The sequence below is a fragment of the Urocitellus parryii genome, chromosome 10 (genome assembly GCF_045843805.1).
Source record: "Urocitellus parryii isolate mUroPar1 chromosome 10, mUroPar1.hap1, whole genome shotgun sequence".
Lineage (NCBI taxonomy): Eukaryota > Metazoa > Chordata > Mammalia > Rodentia > Sciuridae > Urocitellus > Urocitellus parryii.
This window is the reverse complement of record NC_135540.1, coordinates 65,039,130-65,061,940: the sequence shown is the minus strand read 5'-3', so window position 1 is coordinate 65,061,940 and position 22,811 is coordinate 65,039,130. Positions and strand designations below refer to the sequence as shown.

Here is a 22,811-nt window from a genome sequence, read left to right as displayed (position 1 = left end):
TTGATTCTCATTTGTCAGTCCAGAGACCGGAGGCTGGGTGCTTGAAGAGTGCATTCCCATGGGATCCTGTTGTCGTCCAGAGTCCTCTTTAAAGTGTCATATGCTTGGTGGCTGTCTACAAACATAGGGCCTGTGTTTGTGGGTAGTCTGTGGGCTGTCCATGGGTAATCTGTAGTGCACAAGCATCCCCCATGTCCAAAACAGATCATCTGGGTGCTATCCCTACTCCTGGGTAAAGAGACTCAACTGGTTTGTCTAGGTTCTACCTTCCTCTGCCCAAGGTGGGGACCATGGGCACTGCTTTGTCCAAGATTTGGGTCAAATTGCTTGATTTCCTTCAATGACTCTATTGCTCCTCTTGTCTTTTAATTTGGCCTGCTTTTCTTTCCAGTTGACATTTAAAGAGTGAGCCTGTGTGCTTTCCCTCTCCCTCTTTCTCTCCCTGTTGGCCATCACCCTCTCACCCAATCCTAGTTTGATTTAAGGGCTAATGAATTTTGTCCATATTTTGTGCTCTGATAACAGAATTTCAGGTCTCTCCAGAGTTGGACTGTCTAATATTGAGTCTTAGAGGATTCCTTCTATCACCCACCTCTTTGGCAGCTGTTCCTTCATTCACTGCCTCCTTTCTGTACTGTGGACAGGTCGGCCATCTCCACCTAACTTTGTTCTGCCATCTTTGTTTATCTCCATCTCCAATTTTTAGTTTCCAAATACTTCCTTTGTACCCCATTTGTACTTAGCTTTGCTTCCTCTGTACCTCAGGCCTCCCTGCTCTCTAGTTCAGGTTTAACATAAAACATTTAGTTGTGAAATTATGCCTGTAATGAACTACACAAATCAATTTCTTCTCAAGTCATTAAATTGTATTATTGTAATGAAGAATGTTTTGTCATCTTTATTCAAATGTTAATCTTGAATATATCATTAATGTGATTGCTTATACAATTAAAATGATACACTTAAAACTAAAAAAAAAATAACTTTTTTTATACCAACTTTGCCATGTATGTATATGCTTATTTGATTGATCACTCATTAAGCTTAAAAGTATCTTCAACTTCCATTTTAATTTTGCCTTATAAGATACATTTTGGTGATTAACATGTGGTTAATGGTTCAGACATCACATTAGAAAATGCCGGAAATAACTCACATGCAGGTCAGCATGAGCAAGGAAGAACAAGCAGAAGAAGCGAAGAAGCAGAAGAAGAAGCTCTTTTATTGTATACAGCAGTCTTTTAACAGTATTGTGAATAAAGAAGGCAGCATTCCAACAGCAATGAATCAGGTCTTTAAGCTAGCTAAACTTAGTATACAGAAGTAACTTACTAATCAGAACTGACCAGCTTCTCATGGCTTAATATACTCTTGGGCCGGAGCATTCTGAGCTCTGCTCTTTGTTAAAAACAGATGAAAATTTTTCTCAGAGCCCTCCTAGCCCACTTGGCAGAACATCCCATTTGCAGGCAAGCTCCACCAAGGACAGCAAGCACACTCACAGTCACGTCTGATTCTCTGCAGAAAAAAAGCATTAGGACAAAAGTGTTTTAAAATCATTATTTGGTGTCTTGGTTACTCAATAAAATTTTAACTACTCCATTTTGCCTGAGGAGGATCTTCCAAGAAATATAATTTTCATGGTTTAAAGTGGTGGATCTCAAAGTATGATCACCAGCTCAAGCAAAGGGACACCAGGAGGGAATTTGTTTGAAATGCAAATTCTCAGGTTCTATCTAAGACCTGTTCAGTCAGAAATTCAGGCCCACATCTTATTTATCAGTGTTCAGCAAATGCTCCAGAAGATTATGATGCTTTGATCATTTAACTACTGAACCACAGTGGCAACATGGAAGATGAGGGTAAAATCCTTTTGGCTAAAATAATCTTGGCAAAATCATGTACAGAACAAACGTTTCCTTGCTGGCTAACTATAAAACAAGCCTTAATTATTTTAATGCCACCAGTGATATACAGAGGAATATGTACTGCTAAAATGTGAAATCTTTTAAATTCTTCATTATCAGAGTTCCATTATTATATTGTCATCTAATAAGCTAGAGAACTTCATTTGAACTTGACTAATTATATTCTTACTTTGTTCACCATATTGTTATATTCACCACTTTGACCAGTGGTGCCAGCTGGACTGTTGGCACATATTCTTTCCACAGTGCCCTCAATCTGGGGTAGTCTCTGAATTCAGAGATGGGTTTTATATCTTAGACTGCAGAAGCAGTGACACCATCAGCATTAGCTGATTAGTTAGCTCATCTGACCAGCAACCTAAGGAGAACTGTCCTGGTGTACATGAAAGAAAATAGCTTTCTAGAGATAGCACAAACTCTTCCTAGTTCTCATTGTGCATAAGAGAAAGCCCAGGTCTTTTAAGATAATACATATGTGGATTTTCCTGCTGAGGCTTGCTCTAAGTGTTCCCTTAACTTGGCAAGATTTTGGGGAATAAATAGCGGCATTCAGGAACATGGAGTTTTATTGTCCCCCCCCCCCTTTTAGTAATGATATACCTGGATAAGCTGTTATACAGATAACCATGGAAATAATGGTACAATATTCTCATCTAAAAATAATGAAAAGAATCATATTACTAGAAATTATAATAAAGGAATTGAGTCTCTCTATAATGAAGACAATGGTAAATCTGCCTCTTAAAAATGCATTTGAAACTAATATGACAATATAATATAAAAAGCAAATTTGAAGAGAATTATTGTATCTGTAAATCATTAATATTTTGGGCAGATAATCAGAAAATAATTAAACAATATTACTTATATCATTTTTTTTTCTTTCTAACATCTTCTTTGGAAGGATTCCTGGGCATGGAAAATTAATGGTGTTGCCAACAAAAGTTTCCACAGGTGTTTTGAAAATCTCTATTATAGAGTGGATATCATTGATTTGTCCAAGAAACAGAAACCATAGATGCTCATTATGGTAAGAAAGTCCTAATTTGTGCTTAGTAGAGAAGAGAGATGCAATTTGTATTATTGATTCGGCTATAAAATATATTACTTCTAAATGTATAAATTATATTTTTTATGTTTGATGTATTTTTTACACATATATGAAATGGATGCAAGTTACAAAATCATTAAGTATAATCATGTAATAGTTTAGAATACATTTGTTGTGGTGATAAGAACACTCAACATGAGTATGCTTTCTTAACATATTCTAAGTTTGCAATAACTAGGTTTAATGTTGTAAAGTAGATCTCTAGAATTTATTTATCTTTAGTAACTGAAATTTTACATGAGTTACATGGCAACTATCCATTTTCCTTTGCTCTCAGGCTCTGGTAACTACCATTCTATTCTTTGCTTCTATGAGTCTTACTATTTTACATATCCCATCTAAGTGGAATCATGCAATAATTGTCCTTCTGCAAATGACTTATTTCATTTACCATATGGTTCCCCTCATTCTGCAGATGGCAGGATTTCCTTTTTAAATGTTAAATAATATTTCAGTGTGTGTGTGTGTGTTCTATATCCACTCATCCATTCATGGATGTTTATATTGTTATGCATTGGTGGATGTTTATATTGTGAATAATGCTAGAATCAAAATGGGAGTGAAAAGTCTTTTGAGATCCTTATTTCAAATCTTTTGAATAAATACCCAGAAATGCGATTTCTAGATAATTTATTAGTTATACTCTTCATTTTTGTAAGAACCTCCACATAACTTTCCCTAGGGATTGCATAAGTTCACATTCCCACCACTTTAGGGTTCCATTTCTTTCCATATCTTCATCAACACATTTATTTGTTTAGATATTAGCCATCCTAACAAATGTGAGGTTATATCTCACAGTTTTGATTTTCATTTCCCTGATAATTAGTGATGTTGATAGCATTTTCATAAGCCTGTTTGCCATCTTCTTAATATTGCTTTGGCTATACAGGTTTCTCTATTTTTCTGTGTGAAATTTAAGTTTTTTTTTTTTTTTTTCTATTTCAACTAAGAAGGCCATGGGTGTTTTGGTAAAGAATGGATTAAGTCTGTATATGACATTGTATTACATTGCCATTTTAATAGTATTGTTAATTGTATACCATCCATGAACATGACATGTATTCTTGTCTTATTTACTTTATTGTGTTTTGGAGTATTCTATATACTTCAAGTTTTTTTTTAACCTCTTCCATTAAGTTTATCCTCAGTATTTTATTCTTCTTGATGTTACTGTAAATAAGAATGCTTTCTTAATTTCTCTGTCATCTTTCTGTTATGGTGACAATACACTGTGATAATGAATTTATAAGGAGAAAAAGGTTATTTTGGCTCATTGTTTCACAGGTTTCAGTTAATGTCTTCCATTTCTTCTGAGACCTTTCTTTTATAGTCATTTGGTTCTATTGCCTTTGGGGGGGTTTACAAGGGACTGAACTCAGTCAATGGACCCTGATGTGTTTGGTCTAAGGCAGCAAAATATATCCTGCTGGATGGTATGGCAGAGGAAGCCTGTTTGCCTGATGGTAGCTAGTTGGAAAAGAGGGATAAAAGAGGGAGCCAGGATCCCAATATCCCTTTCAAGAATACACACCCAGTGACTCAACTTTCTTCCACTAGGCCCCACCTTCCAAAAGTTCTACCCCCAGGCAGTAGAACCACAGGCTAATAACCAGGCTTCTAACACATGAGCCTTTGAGGCCTAGGGGTGGAAAACTATAGGTTTAATCTTGAATGTCCCCCAAGGGCCAATGTGTTGAAGGCTTGATCCCCAGCCTGTGGTACTATTGTGATGCAGTGGAACCTTCAAGAGATATGGCTTAATAAAAATAGGCTAGGTCATTGGGGTACATTGAGGGAGCACTGCTACTCCAGCTTCTTCTATCTCTCTATTTGTTTCCCATATGCCATGAGGTGAACAGTCCTCCTTAGTCATGTGCTTCCACCATGATGACACTTCTCATGATAGGTACAAGGCAACAGAGCCAAGCAACCACAGAATGAAACTTCTGAAATCTAAGACAAAATAAATCTTTTCTCCTTATAAGTTGATTATCTCTGGTATTTTGTCACAGTATCAGAAAGCTGACTAACAGAGTTTCCTTAGGAATACAACAGTTTTTTGTGTGTGTTAATTTTTTTATCCTGAAACTTCATTATATTTTTCACTAATTCTAATTTTTAAAATGTTTAGTATTTTTATATCTAAGATATCACCTGGAAGAAGAGATAATTTTACTTCTTCCTTTCCAACTTGGATGCTTTTTATTTCCTTATCTTGCCTAATTGCTGACTATGGTTTTTACTACAAATGGTAAGAGTGGGCATTGTTGTTTTGTTCTTTTCTTCTCCAGTTTCCAAAATTTTATTATCAATTTTATAAAATTGATAATAAAATTAAGTTTCTTATTAAACTTATTAAACAAACAAACAAACAAAAAGACCAAACAGAGATGAGCAATTTTCCAGCCCCATAATCAAGCAAACTGCAAATATATTATTGTCATAGAGCAAGAGGACACTTAAGGATACAGGGCCAGGGCCTGGCACATACTAGGCAAGTGCTCTACCACTGAGCACAGCCCAGCCCACAGTCGACATTCTTATCTGCCACTTGATCACTTCCCAAAGATGGGAACCCACTCCTTAGGCTGACCGTGTTTCCCAGTGACCCTGAGGGAGGAGTGAACCCAATCCACTTCAATTAGAACCTGTGCATGTCTAGATTGGCACGTCCCCCTCCAGTAGTTCACTGTGATATATGCCTTATGCCCCTGTTTCCCCCAGTTATTCTGCCATGTTTAGCGGCTCATGCAAGCCTTCCTGAACCTGTACTCTGCGGGAAACATGCTGTTCCAGACCTGGACTGCCGAGGTCTACTGCTGCCCCAGGAATGGTGTCTCCATCTGCATGGACTTCCACTTGGAGTTGGTAAGCCAGCTGACAGAGAGTGGGGACGTCACCCAGCTTCTGGAAGCCCTCTGCAGGCAGATGGAGCACTTCCTGGATGACTGGAAGGAGCTGGTGAGCAGGAAGCGCAGAGAGCACTTCTACCTCAGCTTCTACATGGCTGAGCAGCTGGTCCTCCTGAGCACTGAGCTCAGGAAGCAGAGTCCCAGCGAAGCTGCCCTCACGATGCTGTCCTTCATCAAAGTCAACCTCACCCCAGCTGACATCTTAAGGGCCACCAAGGGGTTCAATGAGGCCCCCAGACACCACATGAGGACAGTGATGGAAGAATTACCACCATTGCAATCCTCTAAGATCAGCCTGGTGACCAAGCTGAGGGCCATCATGGAACAGTCCCTGGAGTGCATGAGTGACTTTCTGCCTGGCTGCCTGGACCTGGAGGCCTTGGGCCATTGTCTGGCTCACCTGGCCAGGATGGGCGGGCCTCCTGTGGAGTGGTCTCTTCCTGTAGGCCTGCAGGCTGGCCAGCCCAAACTGGTTATGTGTGGCCACTCTGAGGTGCTGTTGGCTGCCCTGGCTATCTACATGCAGGCCCCAGGCCAGCCCCTGCCCACCTTCGATGAGGTGCTACTCTATACCCCAGGGACCACGGTTGAGGATGTAGCCCTGCTCTTGCACCGATGCCTGGCCCTGGTTTCCCAGGGGCACAAGGTCTACAGCCTGCTGTTTGAGGACCAGCTGAGCTATGAGGTGGCCTGCCAGGCAGAGGCCCTCTTCTACAGCCTGTGCACACAGTGTCCCCTGGAGGACTACCAGCTAGTACTGGTCTGTGATGCAGCATGGGAGTGCTGTTACCTGCCCTCAGCCTTCAGCCAGCACAAAGTCCACGTCATCCCCCAGGCGCCCCTCCATGCCATCCAGGCCTACTTGGCATATCACTACCAGGTCTCAGCACAGACCTTGTCAGCGGCAGCTGTGTTCAGAGACCAGATGTGTGTGGGGATCGTGGCTTCAGAGAGAGCAGGAGTTGGTAATGAGAGTGCTGGGGTGGGAAGGCAGTCTCTGAGGGCTTCCAAGTGTCCTGTAGCAGAGGGCACCTCAGCTGACAACCCTCTGCAGGTGGAAAAGTGAGTCTCAGGAGGGTCTGACTCCCTGCAGTCAGTGCTTCCCCTAGAAGGAGCCCCCTTTCCACTCAGGTTGCAGTTCCTGGAAGCCCTGATCCTCTCCTTGCATGGACTTCTCTGCAGGTCACTTTTTTCCTGCATAACCTCCTTTGATCTATTCCGGGTTGTGTTGGTGTAAGCAGAAGAGGCACAGGTGCTCTGGCTCCAGGAGAAGAGTGCCTTTGCACCTTCCCTTTAGTCACTGTCATGTTTCCTTGGAAAGAGGTGGTGACTTCCATTCTGTTGACTTCAACCTGTGAGTATCACTGTGCCCTGTCCAGATACAACCTGTTCTTTCTCTCCCCCACTGGGGGACATGCCTCTGCTTTTACTTTATTACACTTCCACCATTGTCATCATGGGGAATTCGAGGATGCTGGGTGGGTGACAGCTCTGGATTCTGGCTTCATGGTGGAGTTGTGCTCTAATATGATGTTCTGTTGCATCAGTTTTGAATTTTATACAGAGAAGTAACTTTTTAATTTTTTTCAACTGGTGATTTACCCCAAGGATGCCCTACCCCAGCCTTTTTCATTTTTTATTTTGAGATATGTTCTCACTAAGTTGTTTGGGGCCTTACTAGGTTACTGAGGCTGGCCTTGAACTTACAATCATCCTATCTTGGCCTTCCAAGCTCCTGGGATTATAGGCATGTGCCACTGCTCCTGGCTGAGAAGTAATTTCTAATCTCTCTGGAATCTGTTCCTCTTGATCCATAGGCTTAGGATCTAATTTCCTTGTTTTAACATTATAGGAAAATCTCTCTATGTGAAGAGGTTGCATGAAAAATTGAAAAAGAAGTTAAACAGTGAAGAGGTGCCTTTAAAGATTGTTCGGTTGACTGACACTCAGGTGGATGAGGGCCAGGTCCTGGGCTCCGTCCTATCTTTCTGGGATGCTCAGTATTGGAAAATGCCCATGATATTCCACTTTGAGGTGACTGCTTCTGTAAGTGCCCACATGGCAACTGAATAGCCACATCAGAAGGCTCACATTCCCAGGGCCCCATCTGCTTCTCCTTGAATGAAGAGTCCCTTCCTTCTATACTTGCCTGTAGTCAGTACTCTTCTCCCAAGGAAGAAGTCAGGAGGGTCCTGGGGGTTGGGAGGAATGGTTGGCAATTGTGTATTTTCAAACCCATGCTTCTCTGTCTTTAGGTACAGACTGGAACTTGGGTCTTTCTTTTCAAGATCCTCATTTTACAATACCTAATGGATATAAGTGGGAAAATGTGGCTTCAGAGCCCATGCCATTTATATATCATTGAAATTACAGAAGGAAATTCAGTACTGCCAAAGAGATCTACAAAGCTGGTATGTACACAGGGCATTTTCAGGTGGTCATGGCACACCTTTGATTCTGTGGCTTGAAGCCTGGGTTGACATATCTTTGTTGTTTTCCACTTTCACCTTAGGGTAGCTGTGAGTCCATGTTAGGGGAAATGCATGCTTGGACTTAGATCTTAATGATGTCTAGAATGAGAATACTCTCATGTTGATTGGTAGCATCTTTTATTCATCTGGATATGTCAGATTGCTTCCTATGTCTGGGGTTGAATTCCAGGGGTGCTCAGTGTGGAGGATTCATCTGTTGATGGCCACTGTCTCCCTGCCAGTGAAGAAGACAGTGAGACTTCATTCATGGAAACCTGTTAGCTGGTGGGAGTTCTATTGTTACACATGTGTTCATGCTTGGTGAAGAGAAAAGCCACAGGATTGGATATAGCTTTCTGGTTCATAATGCAGCTTCCATAGTTGAGCTTCTGTAATGCTCTAACATGCAGATACCAGCCTCTGTGAACAAGAGGATGCAGAAAGCCACATGCATTCAAGTGATTGTTTTCATAAAGGTCTATCCACAGGAGACCAGACCACGTGGAAGGTTAACACATATGGGCATCTTTCAGGAAATCAAATTCTAACTTCTATTTATGTCTCTTCTTTGCAGAATCCACGTGCCCCCCAGATCAGTTTTCTTGACATCTTCCCCAGAGTCACCTGCAGACCTCCCAAAGAAGTGATATCCATGGAGCTGAGCCCTGAGAGGAGCTTCATAGAGCCTGGAATGGATGAGAGAGAGTTCTGCAGTGCTACTTTCCAAAGACCTTACCAATATTTAAAAAGATTCCATCAAAAACAAAACCTAGACACATTTCAATACCAAGGAGGCTCTGTTGAAGGTACCCCAGGGGAGTGCATCCAGCACCTCCTCATATATTGTGGGGTCATCAACCCCTCCTGGTCTGAGCTCCAGAACTTTGCTCGGTTCCTCAACTCTCAGCTCAAGGACTGTGAGGCCTCTGTGTTCTGCAATCCAGACTTTACTGGAGATAAACTACTGGGCTTCAAGAACTTTGTGGTCACCTTCATGATTGTCATGGTAAGAGATTTTACCACACCAGCACTTCATACCTCTGACCAAAGTCAAGGGAAGCACATAGTCACCATGGATGGGGTTGATGAAGAAGAGCTTGCCCCCTTCACTCTCCGGAGGAGGTGGGAGTCAGAGCCTCACCCATATGTGTTCTTCAATGGTGACCATGAGACCATGACATTCATAGGCTTCTATCTCCACCCCAAGGAGAATGGCAGCGTTGATGCCATCAACCATCTCAATGGGGAGATAATCAGGAAAGATGTCATGACAGAAGAACTGTACAGGGGGCTGTTGCTTCAGGGGGTGCCCTTCAATGTTGACTTTGATAACCTGCCCAGACATGAGAAACTCTTGAGACTCTGCTGGCCGCTAGGAATTCCTCAGGCCCTTGACCCTGATGAAACATATGAGCTTACAACAGACAACATGCTCAAGATTCTGGCCGTTGAGATGCGATTCCGCTGTGGGATCCCAGTTATCATCATGGGAGAAACCGGCTGTGGGAAAACCAGGCTTATTAAATTCCTTAGTGATATGCGGCATGCTGGTACCCAGGCTGAGACCATGAAGTTGGTCAAGGTTCATGGAGGAACAACCACAGCCATGATTCACTCCAAAGTCTTAGAGGCTGAGAAAACTGCCTTATCCAATAAGGACTCACACCAGTTGGACACCATCTTGTTCTTTGATGAAGCCAACACAACAGAAGCCATAAGCTGTATTAAGGAAGTCTTGTGTGACCAGACTGTGGATGGCCAGCCCCTGGAGGAGGACTCAGGCTTGCACATCATAGCTGCCTGCAACCTTTACAGGAAGCACTCCCAGGAGACCATCTGCCATTTGGAGTCAGCTGGTTTGTGGTACAGGGTCAGTGCAAAGGAGACAGCAGATAGGCTGGGCTCCATTCCCCTCAGGCAGCTGGTGTATCGTGTCCACGCCCTGCCCCCGAGCCTGATTTCTCTAGTGTGGGACTTTGGCCAACTGAATGACACTGCTGAAAAGCTCTACATCCAGCAGATTGTGCAGAGACTGGTGGACCATGTCAGGATCAGTGAAGACAAGACTCATGTGATCACAGAAGTGCTCTCCGCCTCTCAGAGGTTCATGAGGAACACTGAAAGTGAGTGCAGTTTCGTCAGCCTCCGGGATGTGGAGCGCTGTGTGAAGGTGTTCACATGGTTTCATGGCCGCAGCGAGATGCTCTTGGTGAAGCTGAACACCTTTCTCTGCGAGACCAGTGTCAGCAAAAATAACTTCAGGAGAGACCCTGTCCTCTGGTCCCTGGTGATGGCTGTGGGGGTCTGTTACCATGCCTCCCTAAAGGAGAAGGAGTCCTACCACAGAGCCATTTGCAGGTATTTTCCAGAACCATATGACGACAGCAGGGTCATCCTGGATGAGATCACACACGCACAGGATCTTTTCCTGAGTGGGGTGCCTCTGAGGAAAACCATAGCCAGGAACTTGGCTCTGAAGGAGAATGTCTTCATGATGATCATCTGCACTGAGCTGAAGATACCCCTCTTCCTGGTAGGAAAGCCTGGCAGCTCCAAATCTCTTGCCAAGACCATCGTGGCAGATGCCATGCAGGGCCAGGCTGCACACTCCGCTCTCTTCCGTAGCCTGAAGCAAGTCCACCTGGTGTCATTCCAGTGTAGCCCTCACTGCACCCCACAGGGCATCATAAGCACCTTCAAGCAGTGTGCTCGCTTCCAGCAGGGGAAAGACCTGCAGCAGTAAGTGTCTGTGGTGGTGTTGGATGAGGTCGGCTTGGCAGAAGATTCCCCCAAAATGCCCCTGAAGGCTCTGCACCCACTGCTGGAAGATGGGTGCATTGAAGGTGATCCTGCCCCCCACCAAAAAGTCGGCTTCATAGGTATTTCCAACTGGGCCCTCGACCATGCCAAGATGAACCGGGGCATCTTTGTGTCCCGCGGCAGCCCCAGTGAGAAAGAGCTCATAGAGAGTGCCAGAGGGATCTGCTCTTCAGACAGCCTGGTGCAGGACAGGGTCCAAGGGTACTTTGCTCCTTTTGCCAAGGCCTATGAAACAGTGTGCAGCAGGCAGAACAAGGAATTCTTTGGGCTTCGTGACTACTAAAGCCTCATCAAGATGGTCTTCGCCAACGCCAGAGCATCTAACAAGAAGCCTTCTCCACAGGATATTGCACAGGCAGTCCTTCAGAACTTCAGTGGCAAAGATGACATCCCTGCTTTGGACATCTTCATGGCCAATTTACCTGAGGCCGGGTGTGTGGAAGAGGTCAGCACCCTGGAGCTCATCAAGCAGAACATTTGTGGGAGTATGCAGAACATACTCCCAGCAGTGGGGGAACAGGAAGAAGCTGAATCCCTCTACTTGCTCATACTGACCAAAAACTACATGGCCCTCCAGATCCTGCAGCAGTCATTCTTCAGTGAGGACCAGCATCCCAAGATTCTCTTTGGTTCCAGTTTTCCCCGGGACCAGGAGTTTACCCAGATCTGCAGAAACATCAATCGGGTGAAGATCTGCATGGAGACCGGCAAGATGGTGGTGCTGCTGAACCTGCAGCACCTATATGAGAGCCTGTACGATGCGCTCAACCAGTACTACGTCTACCTAGGGGGCAAGAAGTAGGTGGACCTTGGGCTCAGCACCCATTGTGTCAAGTGTCGGGTCCACCCTGACTTCTGCCTGATTGTCATCGAGGAGAAAAATGTGGTGTACGAGCAGTTCCCTGTGCCCCTCATTAACCGGCTGGAGAAGCACAAGCTGGACACCAGCTTGGTGCTGAAGGGATGGCAGAAGAGCATTGTGTAGGAGCTCACGCAGTGGGCAGAGGACTTCGCTGATGTGAAGGCCCATCAGTTCCTGGCTGGGCACAAGTTCAGCCCTGCTGATGTCTTCATCGGCTACCACTCCGATGCCTGTGCCTCCGTGGTGCTGCAGGCTGTGGAGAGGCAGGGCCCCGGGGACCAGACAGAGGAGCTATACCACAGGGTGTCTGAGGAAGCCAAGCTGATCCTGCTGGACTGTGCCACAACAGATGCTGTGGTGCAGCTGAGCAACTCTGCACTAGGCTCATTTGCTGCGCAGGTGCTGTCACAGGAATACTGGTACAAGCAGCAGCATCATTCCTTTGCAGATTTTCTCCAGGCCCAACTTCACAATGGGGACTCGGAGTGCCATGCCATCTTCACAGAGGTGACTGCCCCACAGCCTTTCCCTTCCCTCTTTCACCCAAGAGCCCTGGTCCCTGGGGCCCAGAGGTTTTGACTCTCCTCAAGATAGTGTGCAGTCTAGGAAACGGGTGTGTTTCATACAGGCACAAGGAGGATAAGTTCAGTTAGGCCTCTTTTTGACTGTTAGTAGAGCTCTGCTCTGAGAGCAGCATTGGGCACAACATTCAGTTCCCAGAGTGCTGGGTCCACCTGGGATGTAAGTGAATTGGTCTGCTTCCCATCCTTTAACAGAGTAAGAGTAATGGATGAGAATGTCTCCCATGCAGGTGTCTTAGTGTCATATATGAAAGCTGCGCTCCAGGTAGGGACATGGATCTTAGGTGGTTCTCCTTAAGAGAGGCTTTTTGCACTGAGAGAGAGGGCTGGCTGGCCCAGTGTCAGAGGCAGAGGCCTCTGTGGGACACAGGTGTTGAGTCTGAATCTGCATCTGTGCAAGAGGCCTGGAGGAGATCACTGACAGACGGTAATGTTCAAGCTTTGAGTGCTGGGTCTCACAGGAATGTAATAGGTGGAGAGACATGTGGAGGGCCTTGTCAGCAGCCTTGAGCTTCATCTTGCCTGCACAGAGAGGAGCTATGAAGCAATATGTATGTGGACATACCCCACTGCCCCAGTGATGGGAATACAGTGGAGCAAGAGACTGACATTGAGAGGATAGAGCTGTCAGGAGGCTGCTGGCATGGTGCAAACTGCAGACAGTTAGCAGGCAGTAAGGGGAGGAAGGAGGTGGAAGACAGCCTTCCTGAGCTCACTGCAGCTTTGTGCAATCAGCATGGAGAATCCAGGAACAGCAGTGGGTTTGGCAGCTAGTGGTGGTGACATCCATTTAGGGTAAGTTTGGATGTCTGCTTTTTGGTTGGATGTGGGAACCTGAAGCCTATTCATAAGGACAGACCCAGAGAAGGGGTCAGGAACTGAGTGCAATAGCACATGCCTATAATCCTAGTGGCTTGGGAGGCTGAGGCAGGAGGATGGGAAGTTCAAAGCCAGCCAGCCTCAGCAACTTACGGAGGCCCTAAGTAACTTAATGAGATTCTGTCTCAAAATTAAAATTAAAAGGGCTGAAGGGGTTGGCTTGTAGCACAGTGGTAGAATGCTAGCATGTGTGAGACACTGGGTTCAATCCTCAGCACCACATAAAAATAAATAAAACATAAAGGTCCAGTAACAACTAAAAAATAAATAAAATTTAAAAAGGGGCTGGGGTTGTTGTTCAGTGGTTAAACACTCCTAGATCTAATCTCTGGTACTAAAAAAAAAAAAATAGAAGGGGTCTGGAGAGCTGAGGTCCTACATGCCTAGGAACATCTGGGTTTGCACCATGGGGTGTGGTCCATGGAAGAGACTTGGGAACAACTGAGGGGAGGAAGAGTTGCTAGTGGCTAACTCCATCTGATAGCAGGAAGCCAGATTACAAGAAGAAATGGCATTGTGCTGAGCCCTAAAGGATCAGGAGGCTCTCAGGTAGGGACCAAAACAGGAAAAGAGATATTGGCTTCTCAGAAGGCATCCGAGGCATCTTCTGGCCGGGGCAAGTCTTCTCTCTGTCATCTGTTGACCCTGGAGGTTCTGCTTGCCTCAGCCATTCCTTGTATGTAAAACCTGCTCAGAGTAGGGCTTCTTTTTGTCCCAGTGCCCCCTGGTCCTGGGTTCTAACCCACCACTCTGTGCCCTCGCTTGAATTCTGGCTGATGGCTTGTGCACCCACATTGCAGGTCACCACCTTCTCCAGACTGCTGACGAGCTGTGATTGCGAGGCCCTAGGGGAGGAAGTGAAGAGCTTGGCCCCGAAGCCCGTGATCCTGTAACTGCAGCAGTTCAACACTGAGTACTCATTCCTCAAGGAAGTCCGGGGAGGTGTCCTGCCTGGCCATCACCCTCAGCCCCCATCCTAGGTATATGGTATCCCATACTGAGGCACGGTAGCCATTCGAAAGGAACTCTGAGCACTGGACACTGTGAGAAGGTCATTGCTCAGCCTCATGGTATGCCCTTCCAGCCCCTGTCATAAGTGGCCTTCTCCACAGCTGTGTAATCTGTCTCTTGATACTTGTGTAGCCCTTTCCTTCTCCAGTGGATTGCCTCCTCATCTTGTGGAAGGAGACCCTACTTATTATTCTGCATGGCCTGTTTTTCCCTTCACTTTGTGGAGTGTTGTGATCCATGTTTATGTTTTGTTTTGTTTCACTTATGATAGGAACTGAACTCATGGCTGCTCTACCACTGAGCCACATCTCCAGCCCTTTTATTATTATTATTATTATTATTATTATTATTATTATTATTAATTTGCAGACAGGGTCTTGATGAGTTGCTGAGGCTAGCCTGGAACTTGTGACCCTTGTGCCTCAGCCTACGGAGCCATGGCTGCCTGTGTTTTAGGACAGAGGATTCACTTGGGTGATTCCATTTTTCTTTCAGAAGCAGCTTAATGAAGACAGCCAGATGTAAAATCCTCATTGTCCAGTTGGATTTTGATGATGGCGCTCACAGTGCTCAGCTCATTGCATCAGCTAAGTATGTTCTTAGTATTTTTCTCAGGAAACACAGGAAGCCAAAATCTACCCAGGACCTCCTGAAGAATTTCTTTCCTGAAAACAGTGTGAAAATAAGAATGACTCTCCCTCCCAGCTCCTGACATGGGCTAGGGAAGCTAGAGAGGAAAGGATGAAGAAAAAGGCCAGTAATGGCACAGAATTGGTGAAATGCAAGAAGTGTCAATAATGGAATATTTGTAGTGTGTGGAAGAATGTGTTAAAGCTATGTTTGCAGTCATTATTTGGTCATTTTAATTTTTAATCACACAATTAGGATTAAAGTTTAGTCTGGGATGTAGCCTTGTGGTACAGCACTTACATAGCATGTCTGAGGCCCTGGGTTTAATCTGCAGCACTGCATAAAAAAGAAAAAAAAGTAGTTATCATAAGTTTAAGGGCAGTAAGACTATGTAAATAAATTAATATTTATTGGACATTTTTTATCATGACTATAAATCTGTTGCTTTCATAATTGCTGTGTTCTGTCACTCATGTAATGTAAGAGTGACTTCTGCCCCTTTAAAGCACTGAGAGCCTAGTACAAAGTTAAGGCTAGCCAGATCCTGCTAGGAGGTGGTCTGTGACCACTGGGGGTGTAAGGGGCACTGTACCTCACTGTACTCTCTCAAAATGGGAAGGCCAACAAGCCCCACCCTCTGGCATGTGAGGGCCCTGAGACGTGCCGAGTGGGGGTTCTGATCAGCAGTGAGAGGTAGAATGTGACCCCACCAACAAGAAGCCCTTCTCCTCTCACAAGAGATGTGGTGGCCCCTGGCATTGTGTGGAATGTGGTAAAGCCCCTGACAGCTCCAGGGACACCCAGCAGCCATCTCACACCTTGGTTTTTGCTCAATTGCTTGCTTTGTTTTGATTTTTGTTTTCTAAATAGATACTCTGCTATCAATGAAATCAACAAAATACAAGGAACTCAGGGCTGCATCTTTGTTTATTTCATCACAAAACTGTCCTGGATGGGGAGCAGAGCATCCTATGTGGGATTCCATGGAGGTAGGGCCAAAGATGAGTGACTGTCTTTAAGCATGTCTGGGTTGATTCTCAGGGGTCCCATGCTGCCTGCGTGTCTAAGTCAGACACCAACTCCAGCTGTCTCTGGGCTTCTTTGGCTCACTGTTCACAGCCATCACCCTGGGACTTGCTGCTGCTCTGTCAGCATGGCCTGGGCTATCTCAGGTGTGCACAGGATGAGCTCCTGCTCCAACTCTTCATTGTACAAATGACTCAAAGATCTTCCCCTTACAACCAGCCCTAGTGCTGACTCCTTGTGTCTGCTCCTTGGGGGAAATCTTGCCTTCAAATCAGCCCAACTCTTTTTCTGTGGAATGATCATAAACTGGATTATGTAAGACAATTGGTATTCTGAGAAGAGGGAAATAAGTTGAATAATTTTACAGATGGAAAGCCAACCTGTCAGTATCTTGAAGCACTTTCTAACTAAGTGACAGTAAGTATGCTAAGATGCACGTAAAGAACCATAGACAGGATTCAGGTAGCCTTTGCACACCAGTTAATCAGTCTCAACACACAGGTTGATGGTGAGCGTGCTGATATGATGTAGCGGAACTGATGGGTTTTGGTGTGTTCAGGGACATAGACTTTGAGGTACCGATCATTCCTCTGTCAGTAGCGTGATTAAAAATCTAGACACAGGTGTGTCCCTGTTCATGGCTGACAAGAAGAAAGTGAAAAGACTTGGGAAGACTTGGTAGCTTTGTTCTTCACAGGGCTATGGCGGTCTGTGCACATCGATGACCTCCGGAGGTTCCCAGTCATGTCCTCTGATGTGACTAAGCTGCAGAGTGTTACCATCAGCCAGCTGTTCATGCCAGGAGACAGCCCTGAGCGTGAGTTGCAAGGTTTCAGTCTGGGAAAGTGGGGGCAGAGAGACAGATGGAAGGTGTCAAGTTAGACAGCTTCCTGTGGGGCTGGAGTCAGGGTTGCCACACTTGAGTTACCTTTGAGTCTTGGCACCTGGCCTCAGCCAGAACTCAGGATGTGGCACTGAACTGCCTGGCTCATGGTCAAGATCACCAGGGCCATGGGAAGGCCAAGGAGCAACTCCCAGTGTATCAACTGGTGTGCTGTGGGTCATGTGCCCCAGGCTGTGGGACACCTGAACAGTAGATTTTGTGCTAAACTGGGTGACAAATGTCCCCATGACTGGGGCTGCCACTGAAGCTTGGGACAGGAAACCTTGGTGAAGCTCTCAGCCTAGGCACAGACTTGGTGCCACCCCATCCTTTTCCTTCTCCAAGTGGTGACTTGATTGTGTTCCCTTTGCTTGCATCAAAAGGCAACCAGGAGGAGGCAATGGAGGCATAGAGTAGCAAGTCAGGGGAGGTGGCAGAAATGGAAATGGAAGAGGAAGGTCCCAAGGAGATGGAATGGGAGGCTGTGGACCTGAGAGGTGGTGATGTGAGTTCTCTGTTCCCCTCTTGGCTGCAGGTGGCTGAGCTGGAGGAGCCCAGGCAGCTGTGCCAAGGTCAGGCTGAGCCCTGCCTTCTCTTTATGCTGGAACTATGAGGGACTTACCAGGACAAGATCTGTCATACCCTTCTTCATGAAGACTCCTAGTTAGCTCTGCCCTGTCCCTCAACCACTGACCAAATCCTTGATGTCAGCCACCACCTTGCCAGTGGTCCTCAGGGTGGTTGGGCAGCACTCAGGGATCAGCTGGGAGAGGTCAGTAGGTCAGCTTCACCATGTAGACTGGCCACTGATGCTTTGGGCACATGGACACGAGGCCACCTTCTTGTGTGGGTAGCGTAGCTTTCACCCACCCTGGACATGGTAACAGCAGATGACGTGCTGTCTCCCTTGGCAGGCACAAGTCCTGGACACCACCAGACTGCTGAGGAGCTGTGTGCATAGTGCTGTGGGGATGCTCAGGGACCAGGAGAGCAGCACACGCAACATGAGGAGAGTCACCATCCTCCTCAGCCTCTTGAATGGGGACAGTGTGTGCAGTGGTATGAGTCATGTCCCTGCTTCTCATCAGGGAATCAGGTGGCTGAGTGTGGCGAGCTGCCCTTCTGGGTTTCTGTGGCTTGGCAGATGCAGCTGGCATAGTGGAAATCTCAGGACATCTCTAGAATTCTTCTCTAGAGTTGGCCTGGCCAGAGGACCTGTGGCTTCCCTCTGTGGGGGAACTGGTCAGCAGCATACCAGAGCCTCCAACTTGGTGCCCACAGGTGGACCAAACTATGTCCCTTCTGCCTTTTCACAGCCTCATTCTTGTGGATATCCAAGATGCGCCTCTCCATCCTTCTAAAGAAGCAAGAAGAGAACCAGCTCTGCAGTCTGAAAGAGTGGGTGGGGCGAGAGGCTGTGAACCAGGATGCACTCCAGGAGGCCAGCACCTTCAGGTACTGTGAGCAGCGGGCAGTGCAGGGACCTACCATGCCATCCCAGGGGAAGGAGCACACCAGGTGTTTCTTTCTCCACCTCTGAGGAGGGCAGAGCTATGTTTTTGCTCCAAGAGCCCAAAACAGACCTGGATGTTGGCCATGTGGGTGGTGGTCCTGAGGTGTTTATTGGCCACCTGGATGTTGGTCAAAAGGGGTTGTTGGCCACTTGAATGGTACTTATGGGGGATTGTTGGCTTCCTTTCGCTGCTTTTGTGTGTTTAACTTTTTTCATAATAGCAAACTTAAAAAAAATGTTCTCATAGGATGTAAAAATTGGCCTCATAGGATGTTTGTCATAAACCACAGCTAGGGTTGCCATTCAAGGTTATTAAAATTGAGATGGTGATGTGCAGGGAAGTAACAGAAATCATCTTCCTAGACCTACTGCTTGAAGCAATAGCAAGTACAAAATAGGACCCAGAAGTGTCATTTATTATCTGTGGTCTTTTTTCTACAAAACCATGACCCTTTTCTTTAGACCCTTTGAAGAGCCTGGACTATGGGGTTAGGAGGATTGCTCAGGGTCTCAGATGGAGGGTCGGAGGGTCATAAACCACCTGTTGGCAGGGTGATCTTAGGCCACTGAGGTCCTCCATGGTCCCTTCAGTTCTGCCCTTCTGATGCCCTGGCTCCAGGCCTGCTGCCACATGTGGCCCACAGGGGGAATGTGGGCAATGGCAGAGTCCTGGGTGGCCAGGGCCCATAGGTGCTGGCTTCCTCACCACAGGAGCTTTTCCATTTCAAGTTCTCTCTGCATTGCTCCTTGACTTCTTTCCTAGTTACACCTTCTGAAGGAAGTTTGTGAGCCCAGAAACTGTACATGATTTTGTCTCCCTGGATGGTCTTCCTTTCCTAGCACATGTCCAAGCCATGTTCCCATTGCCCGTCTGCCACTGTTGCTCTGTCCTTGCTGGATTTGCCAGCCTCCCTTTTCACTACCCCATGGTCTCCACAGTACTCGGGACAAGTTTTTTCCCTGTGGTCACAAGCAACACCAAGGAACAACTGGACCTGCTTGCACTGCACCCTCAATGCCCATTTCTGGGGCTAGCAGAGCCTTAGGACCCTACTGGATGTTATGAGTCTTCACTAACACTGTGTGTCTGGGACTTAACATCACATATCCTTGGGACTAGACAGCGAGCCTCCTTGAAGTCCTTTACACCAGAAGTCCTCTGCTTTTTAGTTAACTGTGTTAAGTAGTCTTGTCTTTATATTCTTTTTGATTCTCAAGTTGTTTAAATTTGGTCTCTTGGAACCCCTTTGAGGTGACTGCATTACTATGAGAGCACTTCCCAGGGCTCTCAGCTCCTCCAGCCCAGAACCTCTTTCACCACCACCCCTTCCCCATCCTCTGTGCATGTTCTAGTTTGGGGTCTTAAGTCAAGTGATGTCCTTGACTAGTGGGATGTTTGTTTTCTCAGTAGATGTTTTTAAGTTCTCTCTAGAATCCTGTGTACTATATATTCAGAAAAACAGTTCATACAAAAGGCCTTACTTTATTTTCCAACACAATTACCTAGTAATTCTTGTCCTTTACCATAAGAAATTATAGAATTTTTGTTATTATGTAAAAAACATATCTTTGTAACATGAAAGTGAGATGTAGTTAATTCAACCAATTAAGCGCTGTCACTCTAAAGTACTCAGGGTTATTTACAGAAACACCCAAAATGAAAGCTGAATTCTAGATGAACATGTTTTCTTAACTTCATCTAGATCAAATTTGCATTCATCTCTTCATCTTTATTATATAGTATCCACAGCTGATTTTTTTTCTTGCAAAGTTTATTTATTTAGTGAAGTTCATTATTATTTGATTTGTTTAAAGAACCTAGTTGGCTTGTTCTAAAAAAAATTATATACAAAAACAGCAAATATTTCTTCATCTTTTCAAGGCACTAGTTGCTGTTACTAGATGTAGAATTAAGTTCCATCCAGTCCTGCTTCTAATCTAAGACAATCGCATTTGTGAGTCTCTTACACTTAAAAGTGATGAGAACTTCAATTTGCCGCCCTGGCTTGTAGGCTAGAAGGCTTGTTGACACAGAGGAAGGAGGCATCAAGATCATAGTACTGACTGTGGTGCTGAGCCATTGTCCCCTGTCCTCTGTCCCACCCCTGCTGCAGGCATACCCTTTGGAAGTGGGTCCAAAGCGCAGTCACTCCTCTGCTGGCCAGCATGATCTCTCTCAGCGACAGAGATGGCAACCTCGAGCTTCTGATTAGACCAGACTCACCAGCCTGGGCCCGGGACCTGTGGATGTTTATTTTTAGTAACACTAAGTTGCTGAACATTCCGCTTATGATGAATGACATAAGGTGAATGAAAATCCTCACAGCACCCTCAGTAGCTTTCCTGGGCTTGAGAATGTAGGCTCTGCTTTCCAAGGAATGTTTCTCCAGCTTTTTCTATAGCTTAGCGGTCATGGCATCCTGGCAGGTCTTTGTTCCATTTCCTTTTTCCTAATTTTCTTCTCTGAGGGCATCTGTGATAGTTCAGAAAGCCAGGCTGGATTCTGTGTGCAGTGGGGACACTGCCCTTTGGAGAGACTATGTCCTTAATCATGCTTGTGTTCCCTTATGCTGTTCCCCTGTTCTGTCAGGGAACCTCCCCAAGTTTTCTTTTCAGATTACAGGGACTTCAGTTCTGGAATGTAGGCCAATAAGATGCAGGAGAGGGGCAGGCACAGGCACTGGAGACTTGTTCATGCCTGAAACTTTGGGACCTTTCTAGGCCCTGCACAGGTGGCCTGCTTTCATTCTGCCTGTAAACAAGGGTTATGAGGTAGCCCTCCAGTTTCTGTGCACTAGGAGCCCTGGCCAGGAAGGCAGACAGCAGCTGTCTATGCAGCCTCAGCACCTTGTCTTGTTTTGATGTGGTGTGGGGGATGGAACCTGAGGCCTCACACTTGCCAGGAAAGCACTCTACCGCAGAGCTACCCCCTCACCCCTGACCCACAGCACCTTCTGAGAATTGTGGCACATGTCCTCTGGTGTTTGGAGTACCATCTCAGGAACTGATTCTCACTAACCTCACCTCACTGCAGATCCAAGAGTGAGATGTCCTCCATGGTGGTACAAAACCATATGAGCCTTCCCGAGGGTGCTTGCAACAGTGTCCCCTTGAGCTGGAGAATCAGGGACTATCTGGAAGACCTCTGGGTCCAGGCCCAGTACATCACAGATGCAAAAGGTGAGTCCTGCTCAAGATGGGCCCGATGCAGCCCTGGTGAAGCAGCCTTTACCCACAAAGACACTGCCTGACCATCAGCAGGCAGACAGCACCTAGCACCTGGTAAATTCTGGGACTTGTAGTTCTCACACTTTGCATGTGGAATAGACTCAAGTTCATGTATTGCCTTCATTTTGAAATGTCTGCTGAAGAAATGAGAGTCTCCAGGAGATCAGAAGCCTTTAAGTCATGCCATGAAGGGAGGCTGTGAGGTGATTTCTAGTGGCTCACTGGCTGTCAGTCTGGTGAGCATGTTCCAGCAGGGATGAAGCTTACTTCCTGCTGCAAGTTGACCATTCCTGTTCTGAGCTTAGACCCAGGAAACAGCCCCTTTAAGCTTTCTCAGCAAATGCTAGCAATGAAAGGAACATGGCCCCTTTCCCTTTCCCCATGCTGAGCCCCTTTCCCCATGCTGAGCCATTGTTTCCTCCTGAGTCACACAAGCTGAGTCATTTCAGAAAAGCCAGTGGCAGTGTTATGATTTTGAAAAGTCACCTTTCAGATACATGTGAAATCATCTTTTCAACATGTTCTTAGAGAACCAGTATGCTCAATGTGAACTTGCATTCCTGGGCTTGCATTCTGCCACTTGTCCTAAACCAAAGTGAAGCACTTGGTCTCCTGCTGAGAGGGTGTTTCTTCACCTGGGGGAATGCCCTGCCTGGACCTGCTTGTCCAGCTGAGTGTGAAGTGGGGAGCCAACTCCCCTTCTGCTGGAAGGCAAATCTCTCTAATTGGTGTAGTCTGTGACCCCAGCCCTAAAGAGAAGCCCACTCAGTCGTGATTCCCTGGGAACTTACTTGGGCCCATTACACTGAACAGACTTGCAGCACAAAACTCAGGCTACCTCATATGTTTTTTTCCTGTTGGAGCTAGTGTGGATTTTGTGACTTAAATTGAATGTTGACCCTGCCTTCCTTTCTATGCCTCCTATGCTACACATCCACCATTCTCTATTCCCA

The 22,811-nt window shown here is 45.9% G+C and overlaps 1 pseudogene; it reads left to right on the top strand.

Moving 5' to 3' along the window:
* Nucleotides 1–1,138: 1,138 nt before the first annotated feature.
* The window catches only part of LOC113175544 (E3 ubiquitin-protein ligase RNF213-like), a 55,600-nt pseudogene continuing 33,927 nt past the window's right edge, over nucleotides 1,139–22,811 (top strand).